Below are 20,880 nucleotides of genomic sequence, written 5' to 3' on the forward strand. Positions count from 1 at the left end.
TGTCTTTCTAATGAAGTGTTTTGAGACCCTGTAGCAGAGATAATATTATTCTTGTTTTAATATCAACTGGTACCTTTTGTCTACAAGGGGAAAGTGTTTCATCCATAATATTTATCACCTGTCTCTCGTTTTGTTGAAAACTACCCGAGTGGGTTTCTTTTTCCCCCCCCCGACGCTTTTTATTAAGAAAATATTAGGAAAGAAGCCATAATACTAAATTGCAGAATTATAAAAGGGAAGCTTGTACAGCTGAATTTTAAGATCCTCTGAGGGACACACACACACACACACACACAAAATAAGCCGCCAATGCTGGGTAAGAAAAATGTGCGAGGACGGAAGTATGCAATGTGATTTACTTGGTTGGCTACTCTGTAGGAGGATAAATTCTATAATCTTGCCAAAACCTGAGGGAAATGTGAATTGAATAGCAATAAATAACCTTATTGGAAAGAGTTGAATGTGATATACTGTATCCTCCAGCCTTTATGCGAGAAAATTTCCCATTGATTAGAGCATCAGGCCCAAAGTGCACTGAAGACGAGATCATTTTTAATACGCTTCACGATGTCCCTTCTGCTCCGACGCCGCAGCCTCCTCAAACTTTATGAGTTGGGAGGTCAGATGGAACCATGTATGCAACTCCAAAATTTTCAGCCTCTTTCGGGATTACATAAATTTTATAGCTAATGTTTTATTCTGTACCTTTTCATTAATATTCTCGTGCCGTTCAGAAGTCAGTCTTACATGTTTATTAATGTTGTATGTTTAATAACACCTTAATTGCTTTTATTTGGCCAGTGTCTTAAAGTTACAAGCGCTTTGGCACATTCTCTTATTTAACCCTTAAAATATTGCCGTGTTTTTAGAGAGGGTTTTGTTTTTCCTGTGTGGCAGAGTTGAGAACATTCAGACTTAGCGTGATTATACGGCTTGCCCAATCATAGGTAGTGAGTAGGTGGCCGATTTGGGGCTCAGTATCGGGGTCTCTGCATCCCGATATCTCATTAGTAAGAATTTCGTTATATGAAATATTATAATTCATATGATGGTTTCATTTCTATTGAAATGTCTAGTTCTGTCCTGTGAGTATTACTGAGCCGTATTGTAGACTACTGAAGTGCAGTTCGCTTGCTTCAAACAGTTGCTCCTTTATTAAAAATTTTTCAGTATCCACTTTGTGTAGTGGATGGGGGGTGGGGAAAACAGAAACAATTGCCCTCAAAGAATGCACAGTCCAAAGGGAAAGCAGATAAATGCATATGCTCGCTGCAGTACCGAAACCATTTGTAATACACTAAAAAATATATTTAGTCTTTGTTCCTCCTCCCCACCATTCTGGAGCAAAGCTCTTAAAACTGTTGGGAGTTTTCTGGGTGAAAGAGTATGTCATGGTCTGCTAATAATGACTCATGGGGGAACAGGGGACTCGAAGAACCAACCACGTGATTCAGTAGCTAGAATTTTCAGCCCCACGCCCCCCAAGGGAAGAGGCAGGGAGAGGGGTTGGAGGCTGAGTTGGTAACCAGTGATTTCATTAGTGATCCCCGGGTATGAAATCTCAATTAAAAACTGAAACAATAACGCTAAGGGAGCTTCTGGGTTGGTGAACACAGCGATGGAGCTGGAGGGCAGCACAGCTGGAGAGGGCATGGAAGATCTGCAGCCCCTCGTCACCCTCCCTTATCTTGCCATGTGCACGTCTTCCATCTGGCTCTTCCTAAGTCGTGTGCTTTGTATAAGAAATCCGTAATCAAAAGTCTTCCTGAGCTCTGTGAGTCATTGTAGTGAATATTGAACCTGGGATGGGGGGAACCCTTGAGTGTGAAACCAAGTCAGGCAGAAATGTGGGCAGCCGGGGGACCCAGGACTAGAGGCTAGCATCTGAGGTGAGGGCAGTCCTGTGGGACTGAGCCCTGAGCTTGGGGAGGTCTGTGCTACCTCTGGGTACTTAATGCCAAAATGGAATTGAATCGTAGAGCACCTGGTTGATGTCAGACAATTGGAGAACTGATTAATGTTTGCAAAAACCAAACACCAGCGCTCACCGTGTCCTCGACGAAATGCCCAGTGTGGCTCGGGCATGAGCGGCCTGCGGCCAGTGTAGTAGTCTCTAGACCACTCTGCATTTTTGTTTCTGCCACTTGTGCCAAGCACATACCAATAACTGGTCGTGTTTGCACCCAAACTTTTTGTGCTAATAGCATTCTGCGTAGTTATGTATTTTAATTCAGTGTTGAGTAATCTAAATGTGAAACTCAAACGTGCGGGGCGCCTGGGTGGCTCAGTCAGTTCAGCGTCTGACTCTTTATTTCTGCTCACGTCATGATGCCAGGGTCATGAGATGGACCCCCTTTGCGGGCTCCACACTCAGTGCGGAGTCTGCTCGTCCCTCTCCCTCTGCTCCTTCCCCCACTTGCGCACACTCCCTCTGTCTCAAATAAATAAATAAGTAAAGAAGTAAATAAATAAATAAATAAATAAATAAATAAATAAATAAATCGATCCTGGAATAAAAAGTCATTTCTATGAATACTAAGCTGACCTCTTTGGAAAGACTCTCTAAAGTTAAGTTGCAGAAAATTCTGTCGAAGTGAACAAGAATAAGACAACTCTAAAAGAATGAAGAAAAAATTAAAATCTAAAAGAAATTAAAAGTAACGTGTAACAATTCCGAGAGTATAGCATTACCCAAGAAATCACTCCAGAATATACTTACAGAATATACTTTTAGAAAGTTGATTGTGTAACTATGAGATACGGTAGAAGAACTAAATTTAAAAGATTAATCAGAAGACGTCTCCACTCAAAATTACTAACAAGTGTCTTTAAGGTTTTACTTTAAAGAAACGAAATGAATTTGTAGATGAAATCTGCAAGGAGGAAAATAAGGAACATGAGTCACGAGACCCACATTCAAAAGCCTTCATTCTCCTTCAAAAGATGATTTATATATTTTAAGTTAAAGTGAAATGTATAAAGTGTTGTCATATTCCCACCTTAGCCATTTTTTTCCAACTAATCAACCAGCCATCGGTTTTGATTGTAAAATGTGAGGATGGAGTATACATCAACTTCATAACTCAAATCTTCCTTCAGTTTTTGGTTAAGAAATTGAAGTTATCACCCGTGAGCCTAGAAGGTAATGTCAAATTTAAATTATTTGCAACGCCACTTTGTCAGTAGGGATTTATGACCCCAGTTTTCATTTAAGAAGAGTTAATAAGCTCCTAGTCAGTAGATTACTCTCAGATTGATTTTGAAAGAAAAGCGTAACCCTCAAGTTTCTTCCTTCTCTCCCCCCCCCCACCTAGAATGATTTATAAAATACTAAAGCTGTCTGAATCCACCCAAGTCCACCTCGTTACCCTGCCTCCAGGCCAGCTTCTCCTCATTGCGCTAGACTGTTTAGAAATGTACTGTGGACGTACGATTTCCTTGGAGATGATTCTGTGATTTTGCTCATTAACCTATAATTGAACCTGACGACCAGCCTATTGAGATTTCTTTTTTCCTGTGCATCCAATCTTAATCTCACCTACTCCTGGCTTCAGACTCTAATTTTTTAATTTGTTCAAATATTCACTGACTGCCTCCTATGTGCCAGGAACTCTGCAGGCACTTGGGATGCAAAGATCCCCACCTTCGTGGTACTTAAATATTAGAACTAGGAGAGGAGAGTCAGAAAACATCAATAAACATAAAGGGTTAAGTAAATTGCCGAGTATATTAGAACGAAATAAGTACGATGGTGATGGAGGATGGGGTGAGAAACAGCAGGATACCAGGGATGAGGAGCTCCATGAGTCGGGGAGTGGGTTGCAAGTAACGTGGCCAAGGCAGACTCATTGAGAAGGTGACTTTTGGGTAAAGACTTGAAGGTGAGGAATGTGGCCATGCCAGAGAATATGCCTCTCCCAAGCAGAGGGAGAAGTCGTTGCAGAGACTTTCAGGTGGGACGTACTTAGCATGTCTGAATAGTAAGGAGCACAGTGCCTGGATGAGTTCAGAGAGAGAGCATGTTAAAAGGACCCGTCTGGCTGCCATGCTGAGAATAACTGGAGGGCAGGGAGGCCAGTGGTGCAAACAGACCAGTAAGAGGCTATTGGAATAACCAGACATGAGATGGTTGTTTCTCACTCCTAAGAGTTGCACTACAGACAGTAGGAGCGGCCGGCTCTAGACATATTTAGAAGATTCCCTTAGCATAAGTGGACGAGAAGAACCGAGGAAGACTCCAAGGTTTTTTTTGACCTGACAACTAGAAGAATGATATTACCCTCGACTGAGACAGAGCAGCTATTTTGAGGAACAGGATTAGGATGAAAACTAAAGTTCCACACTAGACCTATGAGTTGAGAGGTTTCTTAGACATCTAAGTAGAAATGTCAAATCAGGAATTGCTTTGATGGACCTAAAGTTTGGAAGAAGAGTCATCAGCGTATAAATTGCTCTGCCCTGGGGGCACCTGCATGGCTCAGTGGTTGAGCATCTGCCTTTGGCCCAGGGCGTGACCCTGGGGTCCTGGGATCGAGTCCCCCATTAGGCTCTCTACATGGAGCCTGCTTCTCCCTCTGCTTGTGTCTCTGCCTCTCTCTGTGTGCCTCTCATGAATAAATAAATAAAATCTTTTAAAAATCAAATAAATAAATAAATAAATTGCTCTGCTCTTAGAGGAGGTGGAGATGAGCCAGCCTTTGTCAACTAGAGTTTCATAAGAGAAGTAAGCCTTTTTGCCTTAAAGATCACTCGTATGTAAATAAATTAAATTCTGTCCTGTGTATTTAGAAAAGTACTAGCTATGTGGTATCCTCGAAAGAACTGAGAAATCTTTGTTTTGTATTTGTCGTTCAGATGAGGAAGCCCAGTTGAGAAAGGCTGCTTGGGATAGATACCTGAACAAACTTAAGTTCTTTGTCACTTTTTCAGACAAATTTTCTTAATTCTTATTATTTTTGTAAAAGATGTGTTTATTTATGTGAGAGAGAGAGAGAGCATGCTCAAACTCATGAGCTGGGGGAGGGGCAGAGGGAGAGACACAGACTCCCCACTGAGCACAGAGCCCGAGTGGGGCTCAGTCTCACAGCCCCCAAGATCACCACCTGAGCCAAAACCAAGTACCAGATGCTCAACCAACTGAGCCGCCCAGGCGCCCTTCTTAATCCTCATCCTCAAAGTGATTGAGATCTTGAGATATTTTGAGTCATTTGAGAAAACCATAAATGGAATATTATCAACCGATGTTTCCCAAAATGTGTCCAGTTTCAACTGGTGTTTATATAAAGTGTGTGTGTTGCGGGGTGTGTCGAGGGGGAGCATGGGATGGGAGTCGGGGATGATAGCTCAGATATGTATGATGTTGAGGAAAATTAATTAAAACAAAATCTATCAACCCCGAAATCCTGTCGGCAGATGTAGTAGAAAAGGAAAACACGTTTGTTACTAACTAAGCATTGAACCAAAATGTGACGTGCATCTGGGCGATCCACTGAGAGATTGTAAGGACAGAGAGGATCGTACCCCCTTTGTAGGAGAGCAGATGCAACCCATTAAATACATGTTTTCAAGATAAATGATAACTAGTCCTCAAGTCAGAGGACTTAACAGCACTGTGTTTCACACATAGTTCCCCCTAACTTTAGCATCCGTGTTAGCTTACTGGCTTTATCCATGGGAAAAATACACCTCACATCTTATGACAGCAGGTAGCTTTGCAAATTTGCAAAACTGGGGCAAGTCGCCCACTGAAATTAGGTTCTATCCTCCCACAGAAACTGGAGGGTGGAGTGCTGGGTTTTTGTTTTTGTTTTTGTTTTTCAGATTTGCTTTTCAAAAAGGTGGCTTCCATCTTCCTGGGTCGTAATGCTGATAAAAGGCCCATCTAATTTTCAAGACGATTTGTACGTTTTAAAGACAGAAGGAAGTGGGGCCCCTGGGTGGCTGAGTCAGTTCAATGTCTGACTCGTGATTTCAGCTCAGGTCATCATCTCAGGGCTGTGAGGTCGAGCCCCACGTCAGGCCCCACACTCAGTGAGGAGTCTGCTTGAGATTCTCTCCCTCCTTCACCCTCTGGCCCTCCCCTGTGCTTGTTCTCTCTCTCTCTCTCTCTCTCAAATAAATACATCTTTTAAAAAATAAAATAAGAAGAAAGTACAATTATAAGTTTTCTAAAGTAAATACTCTTTAAAAACAAAGGATGGGAGCAAAGTCTGTCTGCTAATTGTCAGCAAAGAGAATGAAACCTCCTGGTTTTTATTTTTATTGGTCCTTATAAAGGTGAGCTGTAGGGTATAAAATGAAAATAAACAGTTCTTTACTGTAGGACTTCTCAGGGCTTTCAGTTTGCTTGTGTGCATTATGAAATTCCAAGGGAGAAACACAAGATTTGTGTTTTGCAAGATTTCACAATGTCAGTTTCTCTATGATGAAATCTATTTGACCTTAGAACTTTTTTTTTAACGATATGTTGGTTTTATTTATTTATGCATTTTTAAATATTTTATTTATTTATGTATTCATTCATTCATTCATTCATTCATTTATGTATTTGAGAAAGAGAGAGAGCACGAGTAGGGGGAGGACAGAGGCAGAGGGAGAAGCAGACTCCTTGCTGAGCGGGGAGCCCGATGTGGGGCTCCATCCCAGGACCCTAAGGTCATGACCTGAGGCCAATGCAGATGCTTAACTTACTGAGCCACCCAAGTGCTCCCAGAACTTTTTTCCTTAATAGAGTGTCTCATATGACCAATATTCCTCAAATTAACATGCTGGAAAATGCCATGCTGACTTAATACAAACCTGACCAATTCCAGAAAGAGTGGGTGCATTAATTTTGTCCTGATACCTTATCCCATCCTTCAGGGCTATAGTTGCCAAACTTAAGCCATTTTTCACGTGAATTTTTAATTTATTGCTTTTTTCTGTGTTTAGTTTGACATGTGTTATGTTACTCGTTTCCCCTATTTTGGTTCAGGCTGTGCTATTTTTATGTTCCTATTTATGTGTTTGGCTAAACTATAAATATTCTGGATTCTTATTTTATCACTCTGGTAATAATGGCATTAATATTTTATTATTTTACTGTTTTTTACCCCACCACTATTCCCTCAATTCTACTTCTGGACAGTTGCTTTCTATCTTGGAAGCACTTAAGCATCTATTTGAAATCACATGTGATGTTTTAAGTCCCTGAGATATTTGATATTCTAAAAGCAACCCTTTATTGGCCAATTCAGTGCTTAAGGGCACTAAGCCTCTGGGTAACTCTTGCAGAGACAGGAGGCGTAGGTGTATTTGTCAGAGATAGGGGTTTGGGTGTCCTCAGCATAGAGCACCTTGAGAATTAGGCATACAACCCATAATTACCTCATTAATGCATTTATTTTCTTTAAAATGAGAACTTGTACTAAGGAGTAGCTCTTTTCATTAATCTCTAATTTCTACTAAATTACTTTCTAAATCCACATGACTTGAAAAGCAGAGTAAAGTCCACAATAAATACAGAATGCTTCCAAGTAAATTCAGTCATTTCTTTAATTTATTTAATTGTGCATTGAATTTTGTGCACTTTCAGAGCTGTCCTGGATGGCTTTCCTCATACAACCTGACGGATCACTTGGCATATTAGCCCTGCTGGTGTGTGTGTGTGTTTGTGTGTGTGTGTGTGTGTGTGTGTGTGTGGAGGGAGGAGGTGCTAATTGCCCCCTTAAACTTACCTCCTACCTTTCTCCATTAATTCTGATTGTTCCGTAGAATAGAGAAGTCCCAACTGATTTCATCCAAAAATGGCTGGTTCTTGGCCAGCAGGTTGGAGCCCTGGGGCTTCCCTGCTGTTTCCTGTAGCTAAAATTATCTTGTCTTTTCAAGGCACACAACCACCAAAAAAAAAAGAATCCTACACCTTCATGTCTTTGCCCTTCAAAAAAGCCTGTTCCTCAGGTAGTCCTCTCTTACCTCTTGCTAAATGCTTCTTTTTCATTTGCAAATTTGCCAGGACTTTACTCTCTCCTTTCTATTGATACCAAATCTCCTTTAACAACAACAAATAAAAATCTTTCAAAACACCATTAAACAAATAGGAAACCTCAAAAAAAAAAAAAAAATCACATAGTAGTGTATTGTCACCGCCCATACTAAAATCTGTACCTAGTGACTGCCACCTTATGGACTGATCCTCAGTTCCACGGGTCTTGGGGTCGTTTTGTGGTGTCTCCCCCTGGCTAAACGTGCTAGGAAAGATGCTAGTATTGGAGATGTAGGCCAGATGTAGTATTCGAAAGGCCACTCCCTGATTTTTCGGCCTTGTCACTGCGATGCAGCAGTTCATTTTCTATTTACCATTTTAGAATAAAAAGTAAATCAAAAAAAGAATATGCTAAAAGAAGCTGCTTAAAGGATGCAATAAAGGTTTATTTGCTCACAAAACCCCCCTCGGGAGAAGGACAGATTGAGGGGAAGGTATTTATACTCTTTTGTTCACTCTGCCTTCACCCCACCTCACAAGCTAAACCTAAGAGATCCTGAGGACAAATTGGCCTGATCTAGGAAAACTAGAGGAGTTCTCCTAATATGGCACTTTGTTCTGCTAGGTTTGGGCTCTTGGGGAGCGCGTCCGTTTGAGCCCGTTAATGTCATCCACGCAGCCGTTCCTTAGCAGGTCTCTAAATTTAAAATGATTTAAAACTTTCACATGGAAAGCAATGAAATACGGAATCTAAACGTAAGTGTTGTGTGTCCTAACTTCTCTTGTGTCTCCCAGTGATGCCTGTGGAAGTGAGAGTTGAGGTCTACTGAAGTGATCGTGATCATTTAATATTATTCGGGTAGAAGGAGCCAGCTTTTATTTTTTTTTATTTATTTATTTTTTTTGGAGCCAGCTTTTAGAAAATGAATTTTGTCAGGTCTTTCTCCCATTCCAATGCCCAGATTTAGTCAATAGGAGGGTAAGATGTCGAAGTCAAATCCAATTAAAATTTACAGGGTTAGTCTGAGTTACGGGCCTCAGACGAGAACTTGTTCTTCCCAATATGCTCCATCTCCTCAAAGAAGGCAAGCCTTCTATGTCTCAACTAATCCATTTCTCTTTCTAAAGTGTATACATAAGGTATCTAGGGACAGTATGAGTCTCTTGCACTTATTTTTTTGTGCCCATTCAATCATCTGACTTCAGAATTTAGGAGATCTGAATGCCTGGGTGAGCTGTGACCTAGCCGTTCAGGCATCATCCAGAATTCCTGAGGTCGGAAGCTGCCTCCCAGGAGTAGCTTTCTAATTTGTAGAAGAGAGGACCTGTCCGAGGGAACCGATAACCATAATCTAATATTGCTTATTGTTTACGTGAAGACGTATATGGAGGAGATTTCACCTTAATAGGCGATTAGTTGTCTCTTTGGGGTCATAATAATAATAGCTAACACTTATTGTTTATTGTGTGCCAGACACTGTATGAAGGGCTTTGTAGCACCAGCCCGTTTGACCCTCCCAAACCCTACAGTTTAGGTATTATTACTTTCCCTGTTATCTAGGTAAGGAAGTGAGGGCAGAGAAGTTACTAAGAAACTTGCCCAAGGTCAGCTCCACGGTTCATGGCCAGCGGAATGATGCCAGAGTTTGCTTCTTAGCTCCATGTGACACCACCTTGTAGTGTTATTCCCCGGCCACTGCAGGCCCCCAACACACCAAGCTCTGTGGGTTCCAAGTTTTTCCTTTATCGATGGCACCCTTGCTCACCAGGACCATCTCGTGACTTGCTATTTCACCTTTAAGATATGATTTAGATCTCACGTCATCTCTGAGGACTTCCCTGACTTTAACAAGGAGAGTCCATTTTCCTTCTGTATCGACGCTCCTGTGATACACACACGCACCCACGTACCCTCCCTTCCCCCTTCTCATCTGTCTGTATTTCTTTTTTTAGCCTGCACCATACTGAACGGGCATCATTTGTTTATATGTCTGCGCCTCCCACGAAGCTGATTAAATCAGGAGGTGGGTAGCTTTGATCTCTACTGTCCCACACATTAGTGATTAACAGGAGCTTGTTGATTCAGTGTGCTTCATGAATGGGCAGCAGGGCATTACCCACTTAGTCCTGCTTCCATTAATACTGCGTGATGTTAGCAGACAGAATCTGGAAGGGGAAAAAAAGAAAGGAATAAAGAAAAAAAAAAAAAAGCAAATACATCCATGCTATCAGGTTAAATTTTTTTAAAAAAGAAAAAAGGAAGAAAAAACAACTTAGCATGCAATAAACTTCTATAGGAACTATGGATATGCATTTAAAAATCATCAAATCCTATTCCGTGCTGTAGAGGCTCAGGACATAACTTTTTTTTAAAAGATTTGATTGATTGATTGATTGACTGATTGATTGGAGAGTCTGAAAGAGAGAAAACAGGGAGAGGGACAAACAGACTCTGTGTGCAATGTAGAGCCCCCACGGGGGGCTTGATCCCATGACCCCATGAGATCATGACCTAAGCGGAAATTCAGAGTTGAATGCTGAACTGACCAAGCCACCCAGGCGCCCCGCGTGATATGACTTGTTGAAGAGAAGCTGTGATCACGTACACAGTTTAATGACGTCAGAGTGATCTATTTCTCTTTGCTTTGTAACGCCAGGGTAAAAGCTATGTAATCCTAGGTCCAATTTTACCCAAAAATAGAACTCTGAGGTTTCTAGCAGAATAATAACCTGTGGCCTCCCTCTGAGACCATAGGCAAGTCTTCTAAATTTTCAGAAATGGAATGTCACCCTTGCTTCTGGGTATTGTTATTTTAATTGACGCTTTAGAATTCCAAAATCATAGGCCCTGGCCCTTGGAGCTTAATTTTGAATTTATCACTATTCAACTTCTTCAAAAAAAAAAAAAAAATCCTAGCAGAAAGAAGTTCTATATATATTTTAAAAGGCATAGGCCCCCAACAGTGGAATATACCTTAGGTAGACAGGTTTTGGCCTTGTGTTCTTGCCACTTAACAGGGTGATATTGGGCGAGATGTTCGCCTGTGAGGTAATCCCCTCATCTGTAGAACGGGAGGAGAATAGCTGTCTAGCTCCAATGGATACTAGGAGGATTAAATAGGTTCATGCATGTAAATGCTTAGAACAGGGTCTGGCCCACGACAAGTACCTTAGGAGTATTTGCAGGCATCATCATTGAGCCATTGAGAAGTCTATGTGGATGCAATAGATCTCAACAAAAGTTCCTTCAAAAATTGTTACAAGACTCTTCCCTGGACTTACTAAAGGTCATGCGAAAGAACCCTGTGAAAAACATTTAAGCTTTAAAATCCTTGTGCAGAAAATTGGACATCCACATGCAGAAGAATGAAACTAGACCACTCTCTTTCACCATACACAAAGATAAACTCAAAATGGATGAAAGATCTGAGACAAGATTCCATCAAAATCCTAGAGGAGAACACAGGCAACACCCTTTCTGAACTTGGCCACAGCAACTCCTTGCAAGATACATCCATGAAAGCAAGAGAAACAAAAGCAAAAATGAACTATTGGGACTTCATCAGGATAAGAAGCTTTTGCACAGCAAAGGATACAGTCAACAAAACTAAAAGACAACCTACAGAATGGGAGAAGATATTTGCAAATGACCCATCAGATAAAGGGCTAGTTTCCAAGATCTATAAAGAACTTCTGAAACTCAACAGCAAAGAAACAAACAACCCAACCATGAAGTGGGCAGAAGACATGAAGAGAAATCTCACAGAGGAAGACATAGACATGGCCAACATGCACATGAGAAAATGCTCCGCGTCACGGGCCATCAGGGAAATACAAATCAAAACCACAAGGAGATCCCACCTCACACCAGTGAGAATGGGGAAAATTAACAAGGCAGGAAACCACAAATGTTGGAGAGGATGCAGAGAAAAGGGAACCCTCCTGCACTGTTGGTGGGAATGTGACCTGGGGCAGCCACTCTGGATAACTGTGTGGAGGTTCCTCAAAGAGGTAAAAATAGATCTGCCCTACGACCCAGCAACTGCACTGTTGGGGATTTACCCCAAAGATTCAGATGCAATGAAACGCTGGGACACCTGCACCCTAATGTTTCTAGCAGCAATGTCCACAGTAGCCACACTGTGGAAGGAGCCTCGGTGTCCATCGAAAGATGAATGGATAAAGAAGATGTGGTTTATGTATACAATGGAATATTCCTCAGCCATTAGAAATGACAAATACCCACCATTTGCTTCGACGTGGATGGAACTGGAGGGTATGATGCTGAGTGAAGTAAGTCAATCGGAGAAGGACAAACATTGTATGTTCTCATTCATTTGGGGAATATAAATAATAGTGAAAGGGAATATAAGGGAAGGGAGAAGAAATGTGTGGGAAATATCAGAAAGGGAGACAGAACATAAAGACTCCTAACTCTGGGAAACGAACTAGGGGTGGTGGAAGGGGAGGAGGGCGGGGGGTGGGGGGGAATAGGTGACCAGCACTGAGGGGGGCACTTGATGCGATGAGCACTGGGTCTTATTCTGTATGTTGGTAAATTGAACACCAATAAAAAATAAATTTATTATAAAAATAAAATAAAATAAAATCCTTGTGCAAACTAATATCCATGATGTTATTTGACATTCACTATTTTACTTCCTACACAAGGACTAGCTGACAAACTTCAATTTTGAATTAGTACCAGAAAAATATTTTTTCTCTCCAGGAACGGTTAACTGTTTCTAAAAGGTATTGAGACCTATATGCCATTTTTTGCTTTGGGGAAGAATTTGCCAATGGAATTCAAGGTTTCGACCTCTGGAGGAAACTTAAATTTAAGTGGCTGTTGTGAAGATGCGTGTGCTTTTATGATAACCAAATGGAAACAGTGACATTTTGCTCACAGGAATGAAGGAATCTATTCGGAGAGATTGCCTCAAAGGTGGTCACTGGAGCCTGAGAGTGGAGGTGGGCCAGGGGACCCCAGGGGCAGGGCCACACCTTTCCTCCGAAAACAGCCTCCTGCACACACATCCCAGAGTAATTGGGAAGCCCCAGACTTTGATGCCGTAGATCAGGGAGCGAGTGGGTGTTTGATGGAGCAGGGCTCCATGCTGAGGATTCTCCACGCGCTACCTAGCGCTGGCATGAAAGTGGAGATAAAGGCTCTGGCCTGAGCCAGCATCTGTTGTTTTATTTTCACGGCCTAGCAGTTCCCTGCCTCAAGACTGATTCTCATCGCATGGGATTCTCACGTTCTTTCTCTGTCCCTAACGTGACATTTATTTCAGCATGAATAAATGCAGTTCGAGGCCGCCTGTTTAAGGGTGGCCCGAACAAAAACAAGGAGCCTATTTTCATATGTATAACGTGTGTTCATAACCAACAAGGCAGGACTGAAGGACAATAATGATCGATTTTAAGGATATTTTCACTTTAACATAACTATTACTTTGTAACTGAAAATAACATAAGGAGGGGGAGCCGAAGAGAGAACACCCAAGCACATGGAATATACATTCGAAGTACTTCTTTTCAGGGGAAGAAAACACGTCAGGAAGTAGGCGGTGGGATTCTTTTGTAAGTCCATGTTTTCCTTTGTCTCATATTTTCTATATTTAATGTGATTAGACCGCCATTAGGTCTGTACCAAGAGCATTTGTCAACAGTTGAAGTCATTTTCTCTTTGGCCACAGCTGCAGTTGGAGGTTATTCATGATGACCCCATACTCAAAGGGCAGCAATAAAGTGACCTTCACCATCCAAGAATCTATTCAAACAACTAATATACATGTTAAGTGGGAACCAGGACAGATGGCAATATCAGCCCCGGAGTTCTTTGTCATTGTTGGAGACTGGTATTCAGTTCTGGTCTACATAGTGCATTAGCTCCCCCCAAAAAATATCCTCACCGTAGTGATCAATGTTCTGGGAGAGCAAAGAGCTCCATAAATGGTTTTATGTTAGAACAGCAATGAGTATTTAATATCTCAGAGTATTTGGAGACATCTGCATGGGACAAATACAGAGAATTTGTTCAATTGGTAGAGCCTCATTTCTATGAAGAGGATGAGAAGAATTACACGTGGTGATGATTCCTTCACTTAGTCGGCAGATATTTATTATTTATTTATTTATTTATTTATTTATTTATTTATTTATTCTTTGTCGGCAGATATTTATAAGAGACTTTCTAAGTGCCAAGCACTGCCCTCCCCGATGAGGTGCCACAGGTGACAATGGTAGTTATGGTGTGTTAACTACCTTCCAGATCCTAATGAAACAGCTGAAAAAGAATTATTCGGAAAGCACACGTGTGTAAGGACAAAAGCATGTGTTAGGAGACAAGAGCAACACATGGTTTAAGCTGGAAAGTAGATGTAGACGGAGAAACTGCTGAATCCTAAAACCAGCAGTGGGCAAAGTCCAGAAGCAATGCAGTTCCCACTGAAGCACTCCCCAAGGCTCAGGAAATGGCCTCTGTGTGTATCTGGAATTGGGAAGTGAACGTGAGCTTAATCACAGGAAGATAGGCTAAGAGCAACACTGGACCCCCTCCGGATCCCCTCATTCATCCATACAGTTGGGACCCCACTGTTTTATTCCATGATTAGGGCAAAACAGAGGGTCAGTGAACTTGGGAACATCTGGGGGAAGAGAGAAAGCAGTACCACACTGAAAATAATGGGATTAAAAATGTGAGTGTTCACGCATGGAACGTTGAGATCCACAGCCTTCTTTCTCACCAGACTCAGAACCCTGGCAATCAGGTTTCCCCAGGAAGGCTATTTGAAGAATCTTTGGGGAGTTTGGTCAGTCCAGAAATAAAAGAACAAAGGATACAAAGATTCCTTAAGGAAGCAACCTAGCAGGGTCACCCTAGAGTAAGGAGCCTAATTACCAGTTTCTGTATGCTCACAAGCTCTTTGCTCATAATTGTGAGTAGACAGCAGTGGATCAACACTTGTCTTATGGAGGGCATCTCATTTGACATATGAAAAACAGACAGTAATACCCTGCAGGAAAGAGAGACTACATGAAGAGATAAGATTTTTGCTTCATTTTAATGAGAAGAATGCGCTCCTAAAACAGGTACTTTCAGAGAACAACCACAAAAATATGCCTGGAAGTTAAAATTATCATAGCAGATATGAAAAACTAAAATAAAAGATTGGAAGACGACATTGCATTTTCCCAGCAAATATAGCAAAAAGATTAAAGAGATGGACAATATGAGAGTTTTTTTTTTTAATTAGTCTAAGGATTCTACTTCTGAATAATAAAAATTCCTCTTTATGAGAAAAAAAATTTAAATGAAGGTAAAAAAATCATCAAAGGAATATTCTGAGAATTAACTTGAGTTTCCCCACTGATAGGGTCATGGAGTGCCCTGCACAATGAATTAAAAAACAAAACAAAATAAAACAAAACAAAACAAAAAACATTCATTGGACATTTTATACCACTGGGGACAAAGAACAATCCTAAGAGATTCCAAAGCGAAAATACAGACTTCATAGATCAGATAAAGTATCTGAAGAGTATCAGTCCTCTCAACAGCAATACTGAGTAGCTGGAAGAGACCAGGTGCCTTCAAAAATTAGAGGGAGAATCATTTCTAATTTAGAAGGAAGCTTAGAAATATCAAGTGGCCCCAATGATGATTTGTGAGGATAGACATACCTTACAATATCCTACTTTTAAATATACAGGATTCAAAATATATACAGGATTCAGAAAACTCTTACCTTACACATACCATTTTCTCAAGGAGCCTTTGGAAGATATACTTCACCAAAGAGAGAAACAAAGAAAGCAGGATACAAAGGATTTACAGAATCAGGAAACACAAGTAATAATCCAAAAGAGAACTTTGGAAATTCCAGAATGACATCTGTTCAGCAGGTTGTTTAGAATGGAACCAGCCAGAAGATTCCAGAAGAATTCTCCAAAAGAGGAAAACTGATGGAATACCTAATAAATGTATAGAGATAGTTGCACAATTAGAAAAGAGTTAGGATTGAAAGAGTGATAAACTATTGAAAACACACTACAGGTAATTATTAACTTAGTGTCAGGATTTGTGTAAAGGGGAGCACGAAAATCGTATGCTCCACAACTCGGCAGAGAATCCGTAATAATCCATAATGATAATTCGAGATAATGCTCACGACAATCACTGTTGGTCTGTGTTGGGAGAATGGGCTCAGAGACAGTGTCAGCATAGTGGGGAAGTGGGAAGGAGAACCAAAGCCTTCTCTTCCAACAGGGAGCTCATCAGTCAGTGTTTACAACTAAACATCCAAGAGAAAGTAATATAAGCATGGTGTTTACAAAAATAGCCCCAAAATGCCAAAGTATTCAGCTGGAACAGTTGAAAGTAGTTGTTTTAGAGGAGGTGAAAATGGCATTGGTGTGGGCAGGGCACGGCCGTGTTCCCTAATGAGCCCCATACGGCTGTCTGTTTAAGATAACATTCATTTGTTAACTTGAAAAAATAAAAAATAAAAAAAAAAAAAACAAATTTAAAAACAAACCAAGAACACCCTAGTCTTAGTTGTCTTGGGATTTACACCCGAAAGAGGGTTAGGACACAATTACACAGGTATGTAACTATCACTACCAATTATGCTAAATGCCGTGACCCAGATTTCCTGTTCAATCTTGTATAAACCCTGAAAGAATGGGAAGGTGGCCATTCTGAAGTCTGTGCCAACCCCAGTAGTGGGTGAAAGATCGTTATGAGTGATGAACTCCGGAGAAGAGTAAGGAACCTTCCAACGTGGCATCTGTTGGGCTAGAGTCACTAACTGCGAGATGCCACCTGGAGCATTCTGTTTAATGATGGCAGGTTAGCCGCTGGGACCATGGGAAGGATAATATTCACCTGGAATAACCTTCACTATTTCCTCTCTTCACGGACATTGACTTTAGTGCCCCTAGAAACAGGGATAACCACCTGGAGCCACAGGCCAGGGGAAGCTGTTAGGACGTCAGAGCTCACCTCTTCTCACCTTATTCCCTCCTTTTGCAGCCCAGAAATCTCAGGGTCCAGAAGGTCTAGCAGTCTGCCCCGAGTCTCAAAGCTATTTAATGCCAGAGCCAAAGTAAGAACTCACATCTCCAAGTTCCTTATCTAGAACTCTTCTCTACAGTTTATAGAAAAATATATAGCTTGGCCTGTTAGAGAAGCTGAAATTAAATTAAACAAATTAAACTAATTATCATAGTGTTGCCCAACTACAGAAAACTTCATTTTCTTTGTTCAGTGATGAAAGAAAATGTTGCAAAAAATAATGACTTTTTCCTTTTGAATTTTGCATTATTGTCTAAATTTAGTATCCAATAGCAGCTTCGGGATGATGGGTCTCTTCTTTAGGAAATAAATAATTTAAATTTTATATTCATCAGTAATTATGTGAAAAATCTAATGATGACTTGTTACAATATTTCCAAGAAACTCCTATAAATACTGCAACATATGTAACTGGCACATATTCTCATCCTGGCTTAGATAACGGCTTTGCATTTACTGTGGATACTTATATTTTAGTGGTTTTAATCACATGTAGAGGACACGCTATTGTATCTTATACTAATGAAAGGTATAAAGAAGTACCTTCCCTCCAGAGGAACCTTGTAATTCCAGACAGTGAGTGTCCTTATCACACACACATTCAGATCCCTGAATTCCCTAAAGGACATTGCTCAGAGTCGGGAGACCCACTCGTACCAAAACGAGAGCTCTTTTTAGTTCACACAGCTGCACCAGGACTCACGTTTTAGTCATGTCGACAGTAGTCAAATGTACAACAGCATTTTTGGACTCTCGGTGGGGCCCCTATACCACGTACTTGTACTCTTCTACAGGATTCACTGCCACCCCATAGAAGCTTACTACAAGTTCCAAGAACAAGGCTCTTGTTACCAAAGAGAGGCTGCTTTGAAGGTTTCATTTCCCCCCCGTAGTAAGGAAGCTTTGTAATAATTAGGTCAGAATATGATCTCTGATTCTGAGATCTGATTCCAAGAAATACTCAGGATAAGCCCAAGGAACATTTAGAGCTGTAAGTTAGGGTTGTACTGACCCTGTGATCATTGTCTGCTCAGAACAAATTCTCAGTGACATGTAGGAAAAGAGCTCATTGAGATGATGGCCATTAGAAACGATGTTAGGCCACACGGTAGCTATGAAACTTTCCTTTGGCAAGCAGGAAGTGTCTATGATTTGGTAGATTTAGACAAACAATGATTTAAAAATAGGTATTTTTGTGAATCTTCCCATATCTTCTCTGTCAATCAGCTAGAAAGGAGGGTCAGCACTCAGGTGTATGACCCCATGTCTGTGTTTTCCTCTGTAATGCTTGCTCTGGAAGACCCTGGAAAGATCAAGGAGCCCCTGAAGGACTATTGTTGGAAAGATTGCATGCCTTGAATTTGAATAGTTCTTCAAATCCAATACGGAATGTGACTGAAATATGCCTATGTGATCTCTAGATTACTGAGGCAGACATTGGCAAGAACAGAAAAGGTGACAAAAGAGTCATTCCTGTGAATATGACAGTGAGTCATCTGATTAAAAGCAGGGAAATGGAGTGTAATTGGTTGTTAGTGTACCAGATAGTTTAGCTCAGGACACTCGCTGTGGACTGGATTGTGTCCCTCACAAATTCACAGTTGGAAACCCTGGCCCCCAGTGCGATGGTATTTGCAGATAGAACATTTAGGCGGTGATTAAGGTTAAATGAGGTCATAAGGATCTGCGTCCAGATCCAGTAGGATTGGTGGCCTCACAAGAAAAAAAAGATCTCTCTCTCCCATTCTCCCTCTCTCTCCCTCTCTCTCCCTCTCTCTCTCTCTGCATGTGCACACACCCAAGAAAGACCATATGTGCACCCAGTAGGAAGGTAGCCGTCTGCGAGCCAGGAAGAGAGGTCTCACTGGACCCTGACAGTGCTGGCGCCAGGATCTCAGGCTCCCACACCCAGGACTGTGAGACAACCAACTGTTTAAGCCACTAGGTGTATGAATCTTGTTGTGGCAGCCTGAGCTGAGACACCACCACTCAGGGGTCCTGGCGAGATTGGAATGTTGAAGCAAAGCCATCATCAGGCACAGGGCAGGATCCCGAGACCAGAGTTGGAGCAGAGTTTAGCTAAGACCAGGGATCAGGGTAAAGCCAAGAATGAGACCCTGCACGGGCCGAGTCATCGACCTGAGGAGCACCCATAACCAGGATTTGGTGCAGCGAGTCAGAGCTTCAGCTTGGGACCTAACCAGGTTCACTTTTACCTTCCACAAGTTGCAGGACTTCAGGCAAGTCACTAAACTACCTCATTGTAATTCTAGTACTTCCCCACTGACCCTACAACGGAGATAATGATGCTTTTATCACATGGCTGCTGTGAGGCTTAAAGGAGTAGTATTTTACCAGCTGACTTGTCTATGAGTCGGGAACGACATATGGTAGCCAAGGCTGGGGGATTTGGGGTCCGACCTGGTCCACATCCATTTGTTCCTACTCCAGATACTTGCTGCATCTATGCTATCCTCCAGGCAAGGTTAGCGGTGCCAGACATAGAGCAGGGAGCAAAAAACCAACAAAACCAAAACCTACCCTTGTGGGGCTTATGTTCTAGAGAGCGAATGGGCCTAATGGCAAGATCCTGAAGTCGGCAGGCTCCCGAGTCCCCAGCCCTGTCCCACATACACAATGGCCTTGTTCTGGGCAGCTCACACAGTTCCTGGGAATGGCCGGATATACATAAAAAAAAGAGACAAAAACGTGTGCTCAAAAAGAGAGCTCGTCACATGTGTGATAAATATTGCTCATTTCTTCTTCAAAAACGCGCGAAGGACTCTTACTTGACGTGGCTTGTAAAAAACTCCCCCCACCCTTACCCTCTAAGAGCTTGTCTCCTCCTTCATTGCTCCCCCCCAGAGACGGCCTTCAGATAACGACCGCATTCTTGTCCTGGAAAGACGTATACCTCGATCTGTCCATCGTCCCGTGATGTCTGCTTTGCTTTCCTGAATCTTGTTTCTGACAAGTGTCAGCCTGGCAAGAAGGGAAACAGATTCTTAAATGTAAAGAAAATTGGGGAAATTTAAAGCTCCACGGAGACACTTTCTGAAAGGGGCCCCTTTGGGTTGCCAGCTCCCTTTCTTCCCGTGTGTGGCAAGTCTGCGTAAGACAGTCCGGGGAACCTCCTTGGTGTTGGACGTACGTGTGATCCCCTTTTTACCTTCATCTTTCCGTCTTGATTCACAAGGCGAGCTAAAGCGGGTGGCCCTTGGCTACAGACGTAATTGCAGAGCAGCTTTTGTTTTCTTGGGTGGCCATACAGCATGTTATCTGTTGTGTTTTTCATCCTCTTGTCATCCTTACGCAGGGCCCATTGGACAACGAACTTGGTTGTGATTAATAAGCCATTTCAGATAGCTGAAAACCCACTCTCCGAGACACTTCTCTGCAGTCACCGTGTAGTAAAACCGGTTGTTGGTTTGCTGCTTCGGAGATGTGCCTTGTTTTCCTTTATTGCTGGAGGCAGCCTGAGTTCAGGTACATACGGTCCAAGATCAAAACAGCTGAGGGAAGCGCTGACATCAGCTGCCCGTCGTCTTATGCCTCCACAAAAGAAAGGGAAAAAAAGTAAGAATAAGTGTATTTGCGAGACTTCCGTGAACGCGCTATTGTGGTAAATAAGTGACCACCAGAAACGATGTGGAAAACGAACTGGACGTAGCCCCAAATTCTTTTCTTTTCATGTTTAAACCCAGTGTGGGATTTCTTTTCCTCTTCCCATGTGGTTGCGTACGGTACCAGCGTTGCCCGCGACAGAAAAGTCCTGTCGTTTCAGTGAAGTCTCCTCCTTTCGGTGCATCACGTGGCTCACGGGAAGGTATATGATTTT

At 41.9% G+C, this 20,880-nt stretch overlaps 1 protein-coding gene and 1 long non-coding RNA gene across 8 annotated transcripts in view; one reads left to right on the plus strand and one right to left on the minus strand.

Moving 5' to 3' along the window:
• Positions 1-20,880, plus strand: part of HS3ST5 (heparan sulfate-glucosamine 3-sulfotransferase 5) — a 255,230-nt gene that overhangs the window by 122,462 nt on the left and 111,888 nt on the right. The window lies entirely within an intron of this gene.
• Positions 9,929-15,842, minus strand: LOC140636201 (uncharacterized). Its single transcript, XR_012033498.1, has 2 exons — positions 15,715-15,842; positions 9,929-10,129 (listed from the first exon to the last, which is right to left on the minus strand). It is a non-coding gene; the product is annotated as an uncharacterized lncRNA (long non-coding RNA).

This window comes from Canis lupus, chromosome 7, assembly GCF_048164855.1.
Source record: "Canis lupus baileyi chromosome 7, mCanLup2.hap1, whole genome shotgun sequence".
NCBI classification, from domain to species: Eukaryota; Metazoa; Chordata; class Mammalia; order Carnivora; family Canidae; genus Canis; species Canis lupus.